General features: G+C 41.0%; 1 protein-coding gene across 1 annotated transcript in view; it reads left to right on the forward strand.

The window, feature by feature from the left end:
* Positions 1 to 2,855: 2,855 nt before the first annotated feature.
* DENND2B (DENN domain containing 2B) overlaps positions 2,856 to 21,200 on the forward strand; it is a 184,770-nt gene continuing 166,425 nt past the window's right edge. Inside the window, exon 1 of the mRNA XM_062576287.1 lies at positions 2,856 to 2,942. The gene's annotated coding sequence lies outside the window, so the exon portion shown is untranslated. The remainder of the gene's footprint in view (positions 2,943 to 21,200) is intronic.

Raw genomic sequence — 21,200 nt, forward strand, 5'->3', positions numbered from 1 at the left:
TTTGTCTGTTTTTGCATGTGTTCTCAAAGGGAAGTCCTTTAGTTTTGATTAGTAGAGAGAAAACGCAAAGTATTTTGGCCTTTGAGACACTATTGCAAACAACATTTGCCAAGTAAGCAAATTTGTTCCATTGAAACCACTCTAGTCTAGGAGGGTTTTTGAGCAGGGTAGAGGCGTGTGTTTGAGGCCTTCATCAACTCTTCAACATATGAGACTTCAGTCACTGTTCTGAGCTACCAAACAGGCTTGTAAAGCAATTGTGGCTAAATGTAAATTAGAGCCACTCTATAGCTTTTCTAACCTTGCTTACACTGAGATCATAGTAAGGACAAAATAGGCTCAGAAACTATTTATTTTTAAATCCTGTGCTAAGTACAGTTGATAAGTAGGCATTTTGGCTCTGATTTTTCAATTCTTTCGTTCTTGTTTATGGAGCTTTGCTAGTTGTAATCTGTCTGGTAAGCAAGAAAAATAATCCTTCTCTAGTTTACATTTTATTATCATCTTCATTTGCTTAATTAGAGCAGCAGCCATCTCCTGCAATAAGCAAGCTGTTTGCAGGTTGTTAGTTCATAAAATACGTTGAAGGCCCCAATTCAGTGTTTAAATACAGGCCTTACTTCAGATCATATCTTCCACTCAGTGAAAAATTTAGCTGGTTGCTGAAGTGCTTGACTTTTGGGGGGGACTGAATCTCATGTAAATGGGGGGGGGGGAAGTATTTGATAAAAACAGTATGTTTGAGTCATTTCTTTTGCATGATGATGAAGTAGTCAAAATAGAAAAATCCTACTTAATTAATGGTTGAGCATCTTTGAGCATCCTTCTTTGGTGGTGGTGGTGTACTAGTGAGGTGGATAGGATTGGTGTCCTGCTGCATTTGTAGGCAGCAAGAGGCCTCCTATGTCATTTTCCTGACTGGGAAAGAAAATTGTATTCATTTTATGTTCCTTCCAGGTATTTGTAGCAGTAACTTGTTGTTCAGGGGGTAAATTATTCCTTGTATGTTCAGATTTAAACTCCCACCATTTTTTGATGTTCAGTGACACAATACACCTTTTGCAGCTGAGTAAATACATATGCCCTAAGAAGGCTGACAGCTGAAATAGCTTTTGCATTGAAACACACGTTCACGTTAAAATCCAGATGAGAGTTACTCTTACTTCCTTTACATTCATTATTTGAAACATAATGAAGATTTGTGAAATGCCAGACATTTACACCAGGTTTCCTTGTCATGTGGGATGACAAATCAGAATATCTCAGACAGTGTATCTTACTTTGTTTATGAGCTGGGGAAAATCAAGGACAGCTCTTCCTTGAGTGCTTGGATCTGGATTAAGGAAAGTATCCTTGTGAGGGGCAGCTCGTAAGTGTTTGTTTAAGCACCGTTTAGGTTCAATTTCAGTCAATGGAAGGAAAGTAAGCACATGCTTAAAATTCAGTAAATGCTTAATGTTGGTATTTTTATTTCCAGGTAGGAAGTATATATGACACTCTTTGTATTTCTTCTGTTCCTATTATCATTTGCTAACGCATTGTGAATGTTTTTTGTAAATATTTACATAAAACTTCAAGATTTAGATGCATTCCTTGTATTCTGTAGCTCTTATGACTGTACCTAACAGTCTTCTTTTGTATGCTTTTAATATTATTTATACTTGTACTTTATTATGTACTGTATTATATTTGTACTTTGTGCAGAGTTCTCATCTGTTTGAAGTGGCAGAAGTATGTGGAAAGGTGTACCAGGGAGCTGGCCTGTAAGATGCTGTTTGTGCTCACTGTGGTGGAGTATGTGTTCAGGGGAGTGGCAGCTTTTGTCTCTTTAGCCATTCAGTGACCTTCTTCATCCTGTGGTGTTTGCATTGCCATGTTTCCACGGTGTGTGGGACACAGGCTGCTGGTGTGCAGAGGGCCATCAGAGGGAGCATGGCTGGGGCATGTCCCTAGCTGTTGACACCAGAGGGCTGTGGACTCCCAAGCTGGACCACTTGGATTGTAGTCACCAGGGAGCAGATCATTAAAAATTGATATCAGTAAGATCCATCTTTGCAGGCTGGATTTGACTATAGCTGCCAGAATGAAGCTCATATAAATGGCTCTTCCTCCCTCTCCTCTCCCCTTTCTCCATAGATACTGTTACTCAAAAACTATCAGTAGAACTTGAAAAACTCCAATATGCAGTGCAGGAGTGGTGCAGTGCTGGCACCCCGTGCCTGCCACCCTTGGGGGGGGGGGGCTCACGCATCCCGGCCCCATGATTGAAACCATCTGTCTGTGCAGGCCCACTGTCTGTGTGTGCAGGAAACTCTCTTTCTTCCTTTCTTTTTTTCTTTCTCTCCATCAAGCTTCTTTACTCAGAGGGGAGTCGAGCAGTGTTAGTTTTTAAATAAAAAAATAATCGATACGGCTCAGCTGCTTGTGGGGTGGGAGTGGGGAAGACTGCTCAGACAGTGGCTGTGGCCTTCCCCTCCCCTCCCCGTCCCCCTGCGCCCGCATCTGCCCCGCAGAGCGGCAGCCCTGCCTGGCCGGGGCTGCTCCGCGCCCTCCCGCCCTGAAGGACCCCGGCGTGGGGCTGCGCGCAGGCTGGCGGCGCCGGGGCTGAGCGCGGCCGGCGGCAGCGGTGCCCGCGCGGCCCGGCCGCGGTGGGGCTGCGGCCCGGGCTGGCGCTGCGCTGGGGGAGCAGGTTTCTTTGTTGGCTGCCGGGTGACTGGTTCCCATTAATCTCCCGCACTGGCCGAGGCCGTCTCCACTTCCTGCCTTTGCATACTTCTCTCTCCCTCGAACTCAGTCCCTTCCCTCCTCCTTCCCTCCCTCCCCCCCCCCCCCTTTTTCTTTCTCTCCCTCTTCCCAGCTTCTCCAAAAAAGCTGCAACTGCCCAAGCTGCGGGACCAGGGCTGCAGGCGTCCGGCGGCGGCAGCTCACTCCTGCGCGCCTCGGTAAGATCTGGGGAGCCGTGCCGCTGACCCGGCGCTCCCTACGGAGACCCGGCCGCGGGACTGGGGGGAACGCTGGGTCCAGCTCTAGCCCGCCGCACCGCGAGCGCCGCCCGCCTCCCGGCAGCCGAGCGGGGCGGGCCGGAGACGCTGCGGCTGCGGAGCGGCGCGCCCGGCAGCGTCAGCTCCCGGCGTCCCTGGCCGCGGGGCCCCGGCGGCGGGTCCTTGCCTGCCCGCCCCGGCAGAGGGGGCGCGGGGGAGCGGGGCTGGAGCTCCTAGGCTGGTGCTGTGTGCCGCTCCGCATCGCCGTTACTCGGGGGACGCCTCTGGCGCCATGGGGGAGAGGACTGAGGGACCCTCGAGGGACAGAGCCCAGGAGACCGCCGCTGTGGGACCGGGCCAGCTGACCCGGGCAGGGTAGCCAGCCCTCCGGGCTTGGGGCTTTGACTGGGAGAGACAAGCAGAGCTGTGGCACTTCTTTTATCTTCCTGTGCCCACTCACAGCATCACTCCAGTTGACTAATGTTTGCATGCACATTGGAAAAAAGAGCCACCTGGACTCAAGCGGAAAACTTTAGAATCCTAGGGTAGATTTAGCTGTAGAGCTAAGGGAGCTGCTTCAACAGTTCACTTGGTGAGAAAATCAGACATACTGTTCTTGGCTTGGTACCAAGCGCTTGCTTTTACTAAGGAGCAGTAGGTCACCACAATCAAAGCGTAGCAGCTATGTATTAGAGAACCTCCTTATATTTACTCCATTTATTTTCACTCAAATATACTTTGAATCTTAGTAATCAGGCTGAACAAACCCAGATGCATAATGTAATTAGAGAATGTTAGCAGTAATGTTTTATCCACCCTTGTTTTACTGTTGCATTAACTTTGGGGAAAGGTTTTCTTCTGTCTTATTCTGTGTATTCTGTGTAATAATTTAGGTTTTAACTTCAACCAGATACTGAGTAATTCAGTATAAAACACTCAATATGGTCAAAACATTTGGAAAATAAAGGATGAAATAGTCATAGTTCGATCTCTGATAAACCAAAACAGGATGAATTGAATAGAGATTGACCTGCATTTAAGACTGGATAATGCTTTAATTATGTGTGGCTAATATATAGTCAGTAGGTAAAAGTATTCTATATTCTGGAAGGGTAAGTTAACACAGAGCAGGAGTAGAAATATCTCAGATTTAAAATCAGATTTCTCAAGATTCTCTCAAATATGAGAAAAGCAAGTCTGTTTTAAGAATGTTTAGGAATGTCAAAAGTTAGCTTGCATTTTGATGATCAGGTTATGCAGGTGAGGTGGTAGAAATCTATTAGAAGGTTGAGGGGTAGGAATAAGATGTATGACCATTCATTTTCATCTTGCTTTGAGGTTAGTTATTTAAAGGAAAACTGCAGCATGTTTAAATGATTATGATTACTTTATCAAGTTGTGTAAGTATATAGCTAAACACCTTTAAAAAGTAGCTGTAATCTATGCATTATTAAGAATGGTTAGACTGAAAGCAAATTGCCATCTTGCTTATGTGATGGAGCCAGATGCCTCTCAAAGTATGGAGGAGTCGGGGAGCAGAACTTCTTGGGTAAGGATGATAGGGTAGGTGGTGTGAGGCCTCACTGGGGCATGGATGTTGTCAATCTTCTGAAAGTATATAGCATGTGTTTCCCTGTCATATGCAGAAATCAGGGAATCCTGCTTGGTTTGGCTTTCTTCTGCTGTCTTCAGAGTGATAAACACCACTAGCCAGCTTGTTCAGTAGAGTCACTGTGGTTCATAGCACTGGGAAGGAGAGGCACTTTCTGTCCTTTCCTGTCCTGTGTATGTGCTCTGCCACTATCGGCTTCAAGGAGCTAACAAATAAGCACTGCAGTTTCCCTTTAAGCAAGTGATTTTTAACGTACACTATAGCTTTTTAAGGAGCGTGTGACCCCTTATTATTGGTGACCTTGTAAACCATTGTGTAATCTGTTGACTGTAATGTACTATGGCAATTTATTCTTGGTTGGGAAATCTTGCCAAGAACTTGATGGAATAGCATGATTTTATCCACTTTATTGTTTTCATTGTGTTTCATAAACATCTAAGACCCTCTGGGAAGAATCACTGGGGCGGCTGGGCCTCCTTATTTTAATTGCTGGTTAAATAAATGTTGCCAGTTAAGAAAAAAAAAAGTGGTATGCAGAATCTCAGAATGCCTGGAACTGCTAAACATATTCATGTTTAGGAAGCAGAACTATTTTAGTGCAGGGGCATTTAAAGAAATGATACTAGTCCCTTCTAAAGAGGTCACTGTTAAGTGTGCTGAAGAGCCTGCTTTTAACTGTAGGGCAAAACCAAGTTTCCCACAGCTGAATAAAGCAAAGGAACAAGATCTGTACTTTCCCACTCTCTTCAGCTGAGTTGGATTTCTTATTAGTTTACAGTAGTGGGAAGTGAGTAGACTTGAATTATTATCATACAAAAAAACCCTTCTGGTCTTGGTGAGATGCTTAATTTTCTGATTCTCTCCTGCTATAAAGAGCACAGTTCCCTCAAAACCCTCCAGGGACTGTCTGCAGTGGGCATATGGAACTAAAAAGGCATTTAACACCTTCTGAGAAGGGCTGGGAACTGGCAGCTGAGAATACCATGTACTTCTCAAGATCTGTAGTTCTGAGATATCACAACTTTCTTGAATGGATCTCTGGCTATCTTCCATATCCAGAGCTAAAAAAACAAGGGTAAAATTTTCGACAAAACCTATAGGTGCCTTAGAAGCCACACCAATTTGGGATCCTAAATCAATTTTGAATATGGGACTGAGAGAACTCAATTACTTTGGAGGCACTGAAGATTTTCTTCAACTTCGCTGCCCAGAATATAGACACACTTGCTTTTAGTGGCTTAGTTGATGGCTTAATCTTTGGTTTAGATCCAAATTACTACTGTGTGTTGGATCAATTGTAATTAATCTAGATATGGTTAATTTAACCCAGTTTCTTGCAGGACAGTGGATTTAAATCTGGACTGATCAGACTTTTAAAATGTACCAAATGATAACTGAGTAGAATCAAGTTTCAGTCCAAACTTCATCAATGTCTTGTTTAACATATGTTCAATTTAGATTACAAATTACTTTTTTTTTTAAGTGCTGAATGCTATGTCTGTTAATTTTGTCCCTGTGCTATAGTGTGTGCAGCTATTGCTATTCAGATTTTTTGGTCTACAGTTGAGATTTAGTTGGCAGTATTGCTAGAGGCAGATTTGGGGAATTTAATCCAAATATTTACATGCTCAATTTGGCCTAGTCCTTATGCTTGTAAACATTCATAGTCATACTGAACTTTGGGGTTTTAAGTGGCTTTGCCAGACCTTGTAGAGTCACACCATAAAAGAGCTTAAATTCCCCCTTTTGGGAAGGGTTTTGAATGCATTTTTCAGCTGTATATGTATGTCCATTGAGAGGTGATACTTGTCACTCTTACCCCTAATCTGACTCTGCAAAATCTCTTCCTGTATCTTACTTCTTTTTCACGCAGGAATGTCATATGCTAGGGAGATGTGTCACGTTAAGTATCATGGAAGAGAAGGCCTGCCCACCTAGGAACCTGCACCACAGACTCTAGAAATGCCAGCCTTCCACTGAAGAACTTCTTCCCTTTGTAGTTACCATCCTCCCAGTCCTTACTTTTTAGGTGCACAGAAATAAGATTTGAGGAGTGATTTGCGTGATGAGGATGTTTGTCCATGAAGAACTTGGTTTAAGTCCCCCTTTCATTCACACAGGCTTTGAACAGCTGTCAAATTTTATTAGCAAATTTTTAATTGCTAGGGACCATTTAAGCCTTAATGTTTGGTTCTGCATTAGAAGTTGAAATTTCTAAAGTCCATTTTTCTACAAACTGTAGAGTTAGGAATTAATTACTAAGTGAACACAGTTGTGGCCAAACTGCCCTATAGCATGGATATGACCTTTCTACTTAGGTCTGTTGCTTTGTTAACTAGAATTTGAAATTTGAACTGATAACTTAGTAGCAAACAGCTTAAGACTATGGATATAGGTTGTTGAGTTACAGTGAGAGCTATGACTCATCAGCTACGTTCTGTATCAGGTCTGTATCCTTAGCCTGCCCTCATTTTGAAAACTACTGCGTTAGCTTAACCCACAAGAAAATAATTTAACTTTATTTTATATCTGGAGTATATACTCAGATAGTTAGCACTGCTCAGATAAATGAATGATAATTCATACAGCCACTGCTTTTTGATATATTCTGCTGTAAGATTCTAATCTTGAAGATACATTTGTTAGGGTTGAGGCGCATAGGACAAGAGTAGGTGTTCATTTTAACACCATCTTTCACTATTCTTTGAAGATGTGTTTGAGTCAAATCCCTCTGCTGAAAGCTTGTCAGCTGCAGCAATGCAGTTGAGACTTCAGTGAATTTGTATAAATGAAAGTCCTGAAGGATACACTGAAAGAATAGTGAGTTTTTGTTAGAAATGAACATTGTGTGTGTGTACATAGACAAAAACAGGATATTATTTTAGTTTAAATATATCTGTCTCTTAATTTCTCTTTAAAATAAAGATGTAAAAATGCTTAGTGTGTGGACATGCAGTGTTACTGCTGGTGCCAACACAGGAAACTAGGTCCTTCAGTTGAAACATTTAATATTATTCCCTAACTCCCATATTATTAAAAACACTTGTTTTGTGAAGTTCTAATACTGTTACTCATTTCATTATTTTGACAAGGTCATCACCCTGAATTAATAGTTTGATTTTTTTCCCTTAGAAAAAACATTAGTTATCTTCACAGAGCATCCAGTCACAATCATAGGAGACAGATGATAATTGAATAGCATTGTGTAAAGTGCCCTACTCCGTATGGTATTGCAAGTATTACTGCAAAGATCCAAGCACTTTAAGAGAGCGGCCCTGGAAGATCTTGCAACCCTTTATTCAGTGAGGATGTTGATCCCAGCAAGGAGCAGATGTTCCAGACATGGATTCTTTTTGTTGTTCTAAGAAGTACTTCATGATAAGAGTTTGATCTGTCTCTTGACTTCCTTTCTTCAAACACTATTACTTCTTTGAGGGAGTACAAATATTCTTCGCAAGAAAGGGCGGAACGTATGAGAAATTCTAATGATTTTGATCCTGTGTCCTGGTGGAAACTCTTATCACTCAAGGGCACTGGAAAAGGAAATATATTTGGCCTGGTGTCATGCTGTTTTCTGCGTGGGCAAAGTGTGCTAAAGAAAAATGGAGAGTATTGACTCTGAGTGTTTGAGAACATGCTTTTCTCATTTGTGCTACAAGATTGCAATGTTTGGTGCTTCCACTGTGCCTCATTTCTTAATCTAGGCTTACAAGCCCATGTTGTTCAAATGAGGTTCATAATTGGAAATATCATTTTGAAGATACGGCAGATCAGCAAAGTGTAAAAGCTTCCCAAATCTTCTGTGTGATGGCAGAATCTGATTATTTCTCCTGTTAAGGAGCAAACTGGACAGCGGTTCCCCACCACAATATGTGTTTTACTGCCTGTAATATTCCATTTGCCAACTTCAGTCTTTGACGAAACATCCCTAATTGCACCCAAACTGAATAAGAAGTGGACAACTTGAAAGAGGTGAGATCAGAATGGAAAAGGCAGAAAGAGATCAGAAAGAGAAAAGGCTTAAATCATATGAAACCTCCCATAGGCTTTATGTAAATGATTACTTAATCTACAAAATTATTAAAACATCATTCAATACTTAAGGGTATAAATCATGCACCTTAAGGTTTGTATGCATGTTTCTATGTTAGTATTTTACAGATATATCCATCACTATTTCTCCTCTAGAACTGAGTATATATTCTGAATTAATTGTAATGTTTAAAAAATATTCCGTGCAGGCAGTGATTGCATATGTGACTATTTTATGTAATTTGCTCTACTCTAATCTCATTCATCTCAGTCCAAGTCATACCAAATAGACTGAAAGAAACAAGATAGTTGCTCTGACTTAATCCTGAGTTAAGACAGCCATTATTCTGTTGCCTGATGCTTAGGAAATAAGAGACACTCTTATTGAGCAATTAGGGTCCATAAGTGCAGTCACATAAAGCAAATACCAGTGCCCTGTCATGTGAGACCAGAGGACTGCTGTTCTTTGCAGTAACCCTAAAGGAGCCACTCATTTTATACTTGGAACAAGCATAAGGCACACTGTTATTTCAGTCCCTCTTTGCTGCCCTGTTGAGACAGAGTGCTTTACTGCTGTGAGTTTTTCTTCTGTTTGGCAGTTGTTTTGTGTTTGTTCATTCTTCTGAACTGCCTGGATTACTTCCCTGAAAATATTTTTGCTTGACTTGCAAGGGCTGAATTGCATCTTCTCTTCCCCCTGCTCTGAGAATAGCACTGCTCCAACTTCTGCTCTTTTACACCTAGAGCAAAGAAAAATCATGACCTTGCTCGGCAGAGTTTTCCATTGGAATAAGGAGGCCATGTCTGGGTCTGGGCTGCCATGGCTGTCCTTGATTGGTGTTGTCTATGTTAGGCCTCCTGATGTCGTTTTCAGCCCTGGTGAAAGCCCCTGAAGCCCCGTGGGTCTGAGCTTGCTCTTCGAAGAAGTGCACTTGGAACAGACAGCATTCTCTGTCTGTTTGGCCCTGGTAAAGAAGAGAGGTGTCAGGCCCTCTCAGCCCAAGTGAAGTCTCCCAAAGAAAGCCAAAGGTAAGCACTTTGTGCTCATATTGTCTCCACTGCAGCGCCTGTCCTCTTTGAAAGCCTGTGTGACACCCATGGGTATTCCTGGACTTCAGTGACATAACTGTGATTGTCTCAGTTTGATATTGAAGACCCGAAGATATCTTCCAACACTCCTTTCTCATTTCATACCCTCAGGTGTTGTGCTTCCCTCTGCCCATCTCTGATGCCAGGGGTTGCTTCTAAAGGGTGTCCTACCGGCTTAGTACTTTATAAGCTCCTGAACCAGCACCTTGGCAGCAGGATCTTCCGAGGCTCTTGCTGCCATATTTGTAGAGCAGCCAGCTCTTTTTTTCCCAAGACCTCTTCGTGGGAAAGTGAGGCTCCTCAGGCCTGGGAAGCAAAGGGAGATACCATTGCTGGGTGGTGGAGCACCACCTTCTCATCCAGTGCCACAGTGAGTTGTGGGCTGTTGGTCTGGCCTGATTTTCTGTGGCTACATGATTTGGGCAGCACAGGTAACCCAGTGGAAAAAATGCATTCAGGAGAGTAAAGGGCCCAGCAGTGAAAATGCTCTCATGTCAGACTCCTGCCATTTTACATGTCAGTAGCACTTCATCTAAATCCTTGTGCTTCAGGGAAACTTGACTGTTAACTTCTAGGAAAACATTTCTCCTTCTTTTCTATTTGACTTTTCTTTTTCCTCTTCCTCCTTTTATTTCTTGATCCTCCCCTTCAAAGCACTGCAATCCCAGCAGCTGGGCTTTAATGAACAGTGTGTGTCATAGCCTGTAGTTGTGCTGCCACTGCGTCTGGGCCGCATGTGGATGTGGGATTTAGTTCTTTTGGATCCCATTTTAACTTTGGCTTATGGTTCATTAGGATCTACAAAAGGGATAAATGGTAAGAACAACATACTTCTCGATTCACCTATGAGCGTCACAGTTTCGTGTCCACCATAGATATTCCCTGATAGCAGCTATTTGAGCAGCAAGAAGTCAGCTGGTGACATATGCCTCTGCTTCTGTTCGATGTAGAACATCATAAAGATACTGCTTTGTGTGAAAATCTTGTTACTGTGGACTCATGGGAACACCTTCCAAGTTCAAGATCTGGTAGGTGTAGAACACTCAAATATTTTTCATTGTTTTATATTACTCTTTTTTGCATTTTCAAGCAAGATCACAAGTGTTAGGTCTAAAGTTCAATTTTGCATTTGTGTGAGTACCAAGAGACATGTCAGATTGTGTGTTGCACCCTAAAACCAGCATCACATAAGATTTGATGAAGACTTGGCTTGAATTTTGGTTTTGTTTGTCATTGTATTCTCTCTGTGCAAGACAGTTAACCTCTGATTTGGAGAAGCTAATGGAGATGTTGATGAATGTGAAAATAAGATGTTGTCTCCCAAATGAAATGGTAAGAGAGCTGTAAGATTTTTAGTGGCAAGCACATGCTTCAGAAAGGGAATAATAGTAGAAGCTAAAATTTTGTGAGAAAAAATCATCATTGTTTGTTCACCAATCCACCTCTATTAAATTAATTGCACCCTAGGAGGGATCAGGATGTATGGCTGAGAGGGAAGGATCGTCTTCTCTTTTGAGCTGGATGGATCATTGTATGCTGTTTTTCTCTGCCGATAGAAATACTGAAGAGATTAACACCTACCATAATTGCACAAGCTGTAAGAAAGATGAATACATTTTTTTTGCCCTGAATGAAATTGACTTCTCTTTTGAAGAAAATGATTTATTTTGCTACCATTCTTTCTAGCAGAGGGCATAGCAATGCACAGAGAGTATGAGGTGAACCAGATTGGTATGCCAAAAATTACAATGTTGACTCAGGACTTCTGTGGATAGACAGTGATGTGATGGAGGTGAGAATCTGGCCTATTCTTCTGCAGGGCTTTTTGCCCTCTGGAAATGTATCTGAGCTACCAGGGTGGAGGTGTGCTCTCGAAGCAGATATTTAAGTTCAGTGACTTTTTGATCTAAGCCTCACTGACATAAATTAGTTCCCCCCCACCCCAACAAAGGGACTTACATTCATAACCTCTGAAAAGCTGGATGCAGGAATCCCATACCTGGGGCTAACAGGGATATGTTATTTTCATCTCTGGACTTCATCATGTGGATTTTAAAAATCTGAATGATGAGGGCTCCTGAGGCAAATTAGGATTAGTGGTTTCAGGAGCAGAGCAAGTGACAGAAATAACTGAAGTTGAATTTGTATACATAATTTAAAGTGTTGGAAAGATGATGAGATTCTGAAGCAATGTGACATATTTCATTTTTAAAACTGAAAGCATTAACAAAGTGATAATGGATTCAAGAACAGACTTGCAGGAGATGAGGGAAGGATCAATACAGATGTTGTTCTTGGATCTGCACATTAAGAATATGATAATTAGGCTGAGTATTGCAAGCAAAGGTCAGCAATTTATTATTTCTGCATTTATTTCCTTTATTTTCAAATAATTTATAAATCCGTTTTACTTTAGTGGGAATAGTATTAGATTACTGGAAGCATTTTTGACTTCCCTCAGTAGAGAATCATAGAATTGGTGAGATTGGAAGGGACCTCTGGAGATCATCTAGTCCAACCCCCAAATGCGTGGCCCATACAGGGGTCGAACCTGCGACCCTGGCTTTATTAGCTTCATGCTCTAACCAACTGAGCTAAACCTAACTGTTTCAATTCTTTCTTTTCATTAAAGATATTTACTTACTTACTTATCCACCTCTACTGAAACAGAAAAGTACCCGTTTCTTAAGATGGTTTTATTCCAGAATAGGTGCTTTACATCTGTTCTTGTCTCAAACTCAGTCAGAATAAAGTGGCTTTGTTCTGTAGTTTTGGTGATTTGCTACTCTTATCTCTTTGATTTTTATTTGCTCTGGGAAAACTCAGCCATAAAGATGAGCTTGTTCATCTTTCTTCAGAAGAGTCATTTCTTTTTTAGAAGCAGCTACTATCAAGTACAATGTCTATAGAAAATATGGACCCTAGTAAAGAGACACTAGCATGCAATTGTCTTATGTCATTTTGCTTTGTTGTTGGCTTGCTAGGAGATCCTCTGTAAGTCATTTCATTGTCTGTACCTTGGTTTCTATAAAGGATGCCTCAGTTTTCTCTAAAGGATTTCTGCAAAGGGGATAATTGATGTCTCTGGATATTCCTGAGATCTGCATATTAAAGAAGATCTGCATGTTAAAGAAACATCTTAAAAAACATCTTAATACAAACATTCAGTAACTGTATTTATGTTCTGCAGTTTGTTGTGTTTCTTTCCTAACTTGGGAAAAATGTGATGGCCTGAAATAGCCCTCTGGAGGCTGATGGCAGTTTTACTGTTAAGTTTCAGTGATCAGAAGATTGAGCCTGAAAAATGATTCAAATTGTTGCTCATAATTCAGGGAACTCTGAACCTAAGAAGGCAGTACCTCATGTTTGTTCTGCACTGACACTTCTTGCCAAGCGAAGAAAAGGTGTTGACATTGGAAGGAGCTGCAGCCATGCTCCATAGCCAAATGTGAGGTGAAGCCCTGAAGGGGAGGAATAGTAATGATGTATGACCCAGAAGAGAGTATTTGAGACTACTCCCTCAAAGTAGCTGGACCCTCCAAGGCACCTGACAATTCACTAACTTCCAGCTTGGCCCCTCTGTTAGAATCTGAAAGCATATAGGCTTTACAGGCCTCTTAAAGCAGGACTGCACAACAGCGCTGTTAAAGTATTTTTGTGATGCAGCAAAAGTTCTGACTTTCCTTCCTCCCCCCCCCACCCCCATCACAGTTAAACTTTCATTTAAAGAAAATAGTACAAATATGTTTATAGTTAAACATGCTATGTGAATATCTGATTTCACTGCTTTATTAAATGTTTAACAGGTCTGTTTGGCAGCTACCTAACAGGAAATGGTGTACAGGTCTCTCTTGCATGTATACTGTGCTCTGAAGTTTTCAGACTAAGGTTAAATTGGGTTTTAGGTAGCACTTTCTCTGTAAAACTTTTCAAATAACATTATTTCTTTCTCAGTCCCTTGGGTTCTGTAGGGATTGTTTATTAATTCTGTATGTATGCAGCCTGTTTGACTTGCCAGAGCAACTTCAGTCCCCTGAAGCAAACCTAGCTGCAACCTGTGCAAAATACATTTTTGTACAGTTGCTCTTGGGTCCCTCATTTTAACCTATCGGGATAAAGTACAAACAAGGAAGAGAATGAGCAGGCGAAGGAAGCCTTGTTTACCTCCTCTGCTGTGCTTTGGTTTCTGCGGTGACTTTTTTTTACCCATGATAGGCACTATAGCAGTCAGCTTCTCTCCTGTCCCTTTCGTTGTAGAGGAGATGCAGACTGGCTGCATTAGCTGCTCCCTCTTCCTCCCCTAGTCACTTCTCTGGTCCTTTTCTACATTGATGTAGATATTCCTCTTCCACAGAGCCTCTACCATGAGCTGAACTGGGCTGATCTTTTGTGTCAAGAGTTTATTGTATTTACCAAAAGTTTTTCTGTACCAAACTAGATTTATTGCTGCTCTGTGCATACTCTCTCCTTTCTTCAGAGAATGATAGTAGCAGATGGTGTAAACAAGCAGCTGGTGATAATTTCTTGCTCAGACAAGATACTAAAGGGAGAAAGATTTTTTGAAAGTGATCTCAGCTTGTGCCTGGTAAGACCATACATGGGTGATTTTGGCATACACGCTTTTGGTTTTATTGCTTGTCTTCTTCAGAGCTGTTCTCTGGCCTGAGGGAATCACTCCTGAAATGTCTCCTCAATTTTGGCAGTTTTTGACCTGTCCCCTAACCCTGGCCCCACAACTGCTTATTCCCTAGGCCATTTGGGCATGTCTTTACACCAGGCCAAATGCCAATTGCATATTTGGGACTGAAACCCCATCTGCTTTCTGAGTCAGGAAAAAGCATTCCTAAGAATGTGACTTTCTTCTGTATTTTGTAGTGAATGTTGTTCAAAATAAGGGATATAGAAGTCTAAACCTTGAGCTGTATAAATACTTGAGTTTTCTTAGCAAAATGCAAGTGCCTTAAAATCCAGGCAGCCAGCATAACACTATTTTTCTTAGGTGCAAATGAAGTTGCATCTTTCCAGTGTTTCTGTTTCCAATTTGGAAACTTGATCGATTGGTAGTCTTCTTTATGATGCTCAGTAGCAAGACCGAATGACATGAAAAGCGGGGACAAATGTACATTTTTTCCCCACGGTTGATACTTTATAAAATCAGGTTTATATATCATACTTTGAGTAATGCTCACTTGCTGTTCACGTGGGAGTGCAGTTACGAGAGGCTTTGATGCTTTGGGTTTCTCTGTATAGAAATCAGTTCCCAGGGAATTGTTCTATGTTGAAGAGAGTCCCCCTAAAACTGTAGATGAGCTGGAACTGAGTGCTCTTGGAATCTGTAGATGACTGCCTATAGTGCTGTTCCTTACAGTTGGGCTAAATCTCAGCCTTTTCTAAAACAATGTTTGAAAGACCAGTAAAGAAAGATAGCCTGCATTCCCACTCCCCCTTCATCTGTCAGTGCTCTTTACCCTGCTGAATGTAAAAGAGTGAAAAAAATCCCAGTGTGGTAGCATTTTACTCTTGCTTAAGAAAAAATGCAAATTCTTCTGCAGGATATGAAGCAGTGCAGAATCTGGCTTTGAATTAGGACTGGTGGGTTTGGCAAAGCAAGGCTTGTGATGTGAAACTAGTTTTTGTAAGGTCCTCTAAGACTTTCTGGCTAAAGAGTTTCTCATGGGCTAAATGGTAATGGGAAAGGCTCTCTGTGTGGGTAGGAGACCTCCCAAGAGCATGTTTGGTTCTGTGATTCAGTGTGTAGCATCTGTCCCCTGAAAGGAGAAGATGCCAATCAGTAGTCCAGCAAGGAACTGAAGTCGCAAGAGACCATAGTTTTCAAATGAGATGTAGATCAGGTACTAGACTTAAAGTGACTTAACGCTCTTGCCTTTCTGCCTGAGGAGTTACTATTTCTCTTAGATTTAAAAGATAGTTGTAGGCCCTCTGAGCTTGTAAGAATATAATAATGATTGCCCTGCAACATTAAAGTGTCATCTAAAGATAACACAAGCTCAGCCCACCAACACTATTAAACAATCATAAACAGTACAGATTAAGTTAGCCAGTAAATCAAACCAGAGAAAACCTCCCTTCCACCCTTACCAACCCCTACAGAGAGTTATTGGATGCAAAGCTTTTGACTCATCCTTGGAAGATTACCAAATTTGGAAATGTGGGATCTATCTGGCCAATTTGGCATCAAGTTCAGGGTAGTATTTAAATTCTGGTTTGGTTAACTACACTTTTGCCTCCACAAACTTCCCCTCTTGCTCGAAATGGATACAATATATTTTTTTTCATTTGTGCCCTCTATACTTCTGTGGCTTTGTACTGTTAAATGAATTCTGTGCTTCACTTCAGAGATGGCTGTATTTCTACTGTAGATGAAGCAACTTGTGTGAGTGCACACGTTTTTTACTTATTTTTCAAAGGTGTTGCAAGGCCTTTAGTTATTGTTGTGTTCTTTGAAATTCTTCCATGAAGACTATCATATGACTTGAGGCAGTGATTGATTCAGTGAAGGTCTAATAGATGTTTTCTGCAAGTGTTTTGAAGTCATCAGTTTGTATTTGTGCAAGTAATAATACCTAGCTCATATATAGTGCTTTTCTCTGTAATTCTCCCTGGTGTTCTACAAAGCTGACCAGAGCTGTTACTAGAGCTAGTCAGAAATTTTTGATTAAATGAAGCATGATTAAAAAATGCTATTTTGATGATGCTGAACAGTCTGTGGAATTAGGTTTCTAGCGCTTATGCTAGAAAAGTTTCTTAAGGGGATAGAGTGAGCTAGAGGCCTAATTAAAAAAACAAACACTTTTTGTGGGGAAGTGGACATAACATAAATCTCTTATTGCAGAGCAATGAAATCCTTGGTTTCACTCAAACATTAAAAACAAATAATGAAACTTTGAATATTGTCATGTTCTTGGATCTAGCTGGTATCTCTTTTTTTTTGTAGATTAAGAAATTGAAGCAGATGTAAATAAAATCACTTGCATGACTTGAGTCACCTAATATGCCAGTGAAGGAGCTGGGTTTCTGAGCACTCCAGCCACAGGGCTAGCTGACCTCACAGTACTATGATACTTTGCCATAGTTTAACATGGTGCTTACTTTACCATGTTTGCACAGGCACTTTTCTTTTCTCCTAGAAATTAAACTTTTATTAAGTAAAAGATTTCCAGTTTAAGAAAGACATTGCAGCTTCTTTAATACAATTTCATGCAAAGTGAAGTCTGCAGATAGATAACAACAGTGGATTTCTTTTGTTCAAAGAAAAGGGAAGATGATAAGGCTAAGGTAGACCTAATGCTTACCCTGTGAATGGCAGCAAAACATTAACTGTTTCTCTGATACATTTCAACAGTCCAGCTTTCTGTGATTATAGTAGGAGTTTGGAAGCAGAGGTGGAATTGGAATAAATTTCCTTCAGTTTATAAATAATAACACTGCTTCCTGCTATTTATCAGCAGCTCTAACAATGCAAGGACAGTACCTATTACGATGTTTCAAAATGGATGGCAGGAAAATGCTGAGAAGATATACCTGTGGCAATAGAGATTTCATTTTTAAGTTTTAGAAAGTAACTAGTCTAGCCAGATAATTCTGTGCTACCCCACTCTACTGTCCTCCTTTAGGTCAGTCTAAAAGACAAGGCTTACTCTACGTGGCTTTTCTGTTTACAAAGTGAAGTTGTTATTGCCTTGAAGTCAGAAAAGGCCTTCCTTTAACAAACAGCAGAGACGCAATACCCCATTTATCGTCTTGACATTTTATTTTATCATTCCAGTTTACAGAACAGTCTCCGGAGGTTTGTTGAAGTATGCATGATTAAGGGAAAAATGCGCTTCTACTTTCTTTTGGGAACTTAGGGGATTTCAGCTTGGAAACAGGCTTGGCCATGTGTCTAAACCCCTCTCTCTCATTCCTATTGGCATAGGCAGTTGTCTGGCTGGCACGACACTCTCCTACCTCTGTCTCCTACTTTTTCTTGCGTTTTGTCTCCATGCCTACCTTCAATGTCTTTTCTCTTGGTTGCTGCCTTTACCTTTATTATTCATATTCCAGTGCTGTTTGCAAAACCCAATTAGTTGTTGGAGCCAGGTTTTTTGCTCTTTCTACATAGTTAAACTAGTGTGGAGGGAGCGACAACAAAGGTCTCTTTTTGACTGGAAAAAGCAGATATAAGAAGCAGACAGGAGGAGGGAAAATGTATGTTAACCTTGATCCATGTATTTGTAGCATACTAAAAAATGGACCAATAGACAAACCTCCTAACTGTTCTCAAAGCCTATGGGGTGGTTGGTCTCTAAGCATGTTTGTGTAGCATTGGTCTTGGAAAATTATATATGGGAATCCTCATCGCACATGGGAGAAAAGTTATGTTTATATCCTGGAATATAAATGAAATGCTAACTTGAATAGCTTTGTAGCATGGAATGTCTGTCTTTCCTTCATAGCTTTACATAGCTCAGTGCTTCCCCTTCTTCATTTCCTCATGCCCAAAGAATGCAGACGAATAGCTGAAAAAGGTTTGTCTCTAATGCTGTTAGGTCATTAAGGTTCTTGGCCAAAAAATATCCTTGACCTCCCTGGCCAGAGGAAACCGCATCAACAGCGTAGAGTTTTAAGGAGATTGTAGCTAGTGTGTCTCAGCTGTTGTGTTGGAGGCCTAAGGATACTTCAGGGGATAAAACAAAATCTGCTGTAGGTCCTTTCTCCCCCCCGCCATCCATAAGCACATTTCCGGTGAAAATCCTTATGCTTCATTTAGCACAAGGATAATGCCTGCAAAAGGCACAGAGAGGCATTTTTCCTATGTCTGTGTGTTCGTAAAACTTCAGAACACCGATTTTCGTTTAGGAGTCTGCCATTCTAGATGCTTATGGAAATGTAATACAAGAAATTGTTACCTGCTTCAATGACTATATAAAGTACATCTAAAGTGAGAGAGGAGATTCACAAGGAAACAGTACTGGTCTGCATAAGAGTCATGGCCATGACAAAAGAAGATTTTTACCAGAGTAGTTTGAAGAAATATAATGAAGTAGTTTTAAAGACGTTATTGGGGAGAAAGTGTAAAAACACTGACTTGAAGAATTTAGAAAATGGATGATGGAAACACGGAGTAAGAGCTTGGAGAAACATTTTATGCTCTTAAGTATGTAGGAAAGACAATATTATATAGAATGGGTCCTCAAAACTTAACCTCAGTATAGGACCAAAGGAAAGCTGAGAATCTGAATTGGCACCAGTATTTTGAGCTGGAGTGATAGGTAGAATGCTGCTGGTATCTTCTGTATCCAAAATGTTAATGTGAGAGATTGTGGAGGGGTGTTTGTACAGGTTGAATTTGGCAGCTGGTAATGCAAAAGTTAGAGGAAGCTAATACAGATTTTAACTTGAACAGAAGGAGACAAGTTTCTGTTATTTGAAGGGCACGTGCTACATTGCTTAGAACAATGAACAGGAGAGAGAGACAAGTTTAGCAACTTGTCTTCAGTGCTCTTAGAGAAGCTGTTTGCCTCGGGACTTGTGCACCTCAGAGCAATCGAGAGATTTTTCCACAGGCAGTTCTGTTGCACTGACTGAAACAGAGAACAGTTGTGTTCATACCACCAAGCTTTATTTTGTTCTAGTTTTGTCTTGGTGAGTATTAGGGAGCTACCCTCAAATGGCTGAAATACTTGCTGTTTTGATTTTGTTTACAGGAGAACGTAGGAGGGCTGGACAGTTGCGGGGTGTTTCTGGGGGCTGCATATCACTATGCTGAGAATGCAGGGTCTGTTTGCTTCTCTGGTGTGAGAAATTAAACTTTTTGAAGGGGCTGAGTGCTGGTTACAATAGTGTGTAACTGATACTGAGCTGATTATACTACACAAGTTTGTGCCCTTCAAATTCCAGGGCAAATCACTTCCAACAAATCTGTGCATGTGGATGTGAATTGTTTTTCGGTCTATTGGGGAGCAATCAGCACAGCTTTCTGCTATTCAGCTCCTCCAGCAATTTTTTGCTGAACTCGAGCAGCTCTTATGGCCTTCCAGCACAAGTGAGCCTTTGACAGATGTGACCTGAGAGAGACTGTATTTATGGAAGACACTGGAAATGTTGTTAGGGCAGTATCAAGGGAGCACCTGGAAAGTTAATACTTCATCAGGAATAAGTGTCAAGAACCAAAACCCAAGATCTCAAGTCATAGCTAGCAAATCAGAATGTCTGCGGGAAGCAATAGAGAATATTGTGGAAATCTGGGAAATCTTCTGAAGAACAGCAGGCTGTTGCTGTGTTACTGAATAGAATCAAACATACCAAATCATGTAGGCTGTAGGAAAAAAGGTTGGTACAAATACAGTGTTGCCATATTTCTTTTGGCTCAGTCCTCCTCACAAAGGATGTTCCTGTTCATTCACTGTTTTCAGTGACCTCTTTGGAATTATGTCTGCATTAAAATCTTACTGGGTTTTTTGCTCAACATGCTTTAACATTTGGGACTCAAAACTTCTCACATTAGATTTGATGGTAATAGGGTTTCTTTGGGAACAGTTTTGGATATGTGAAAGTTCTGTTTCTGTTTTCTTGTTCATGACACTTGCATGTGGGCACAGACCTCTTCCAGACTGCTTCAGTTTGACTCTTTCCTTGTGTTTTCTGTCATCTTTCTTTTTTCCTTTAGTTTTGCACCCTTTTGAAGTTTTTCTCCACATCCTTCCATTTCAGTTGGCTTGGGCATGTGCCCTATTTTTTTGCGTTTTTTTATACAATGAGCTTTTTAGAAAAAATTTATCAAAGTACTTAAATCTTATCGTTTTGTTACAAAAGCTCATAGTAAAGCACTCAATCCTGTTTCTGTATGGAAGATATAATACACTGACTGTATATAAACTGAGTGGCTACTAGAAGTTGTGCTGGTGCTGGGAATCCTTTTGCATTGTCCCTGTGAGGAAACTGAGAAGAGTGATCAGAAAACATATATATATCTTAAACTTGAATCAGTATCCCACTCTCATCTGTTAGTTTGAGAGACTAGCGCTTCACCCTTTCTTATAAAGAATCCACATGTGACAATCTTCCTCAAGTGCTTAGTGCCTGATTAGTTTCAGATAAACTTTATCTCCTTGCATTTGTTGTTGTTCCTCGTCCCAAAGCTTCTTGTATTGTCAGTCTTGTGGGAAAGTTTGTGTGATAGGCACAGGCTAATCTTACCACATCCAGAGAGCTAACAATTTAAACTTCTGGATTCATTTTCAAATATCTTATGTTCCCATGAGGCTTATGTTCATGGCTGAGCATTGATTTAAGTATTTTCTTTGTTACATTACAGACCTTTTGAATGAGATCACCATTATGTACAAGTATCTGCGGAACAGAATATCCTTTGGAGGAACTGAGTTTGGTCCTTCATGCAGCCATTCAGTTTTGAAACTGAGCAATGTGGACAGATGTTAGAAGGCCTTAGGCATGGTTATTTTCAAGGCAATCTCTGCCTTCTG

The sequence above is a fragment of the Rhea pennata genome, chromosome 5 (assembly GCF_028389875.1).
Source record: "Rhea pennata isolate bPtePen1 chromosome 5, bPtePen1.pri, whole genome shotgun sequence".
Taxonomy (NCBI): domain Eukaryota; kingdom Metazoa; phylum Chordata; class Aves; order Rheiformes; family Rheidae; genus Rhea; species Rhea pennata.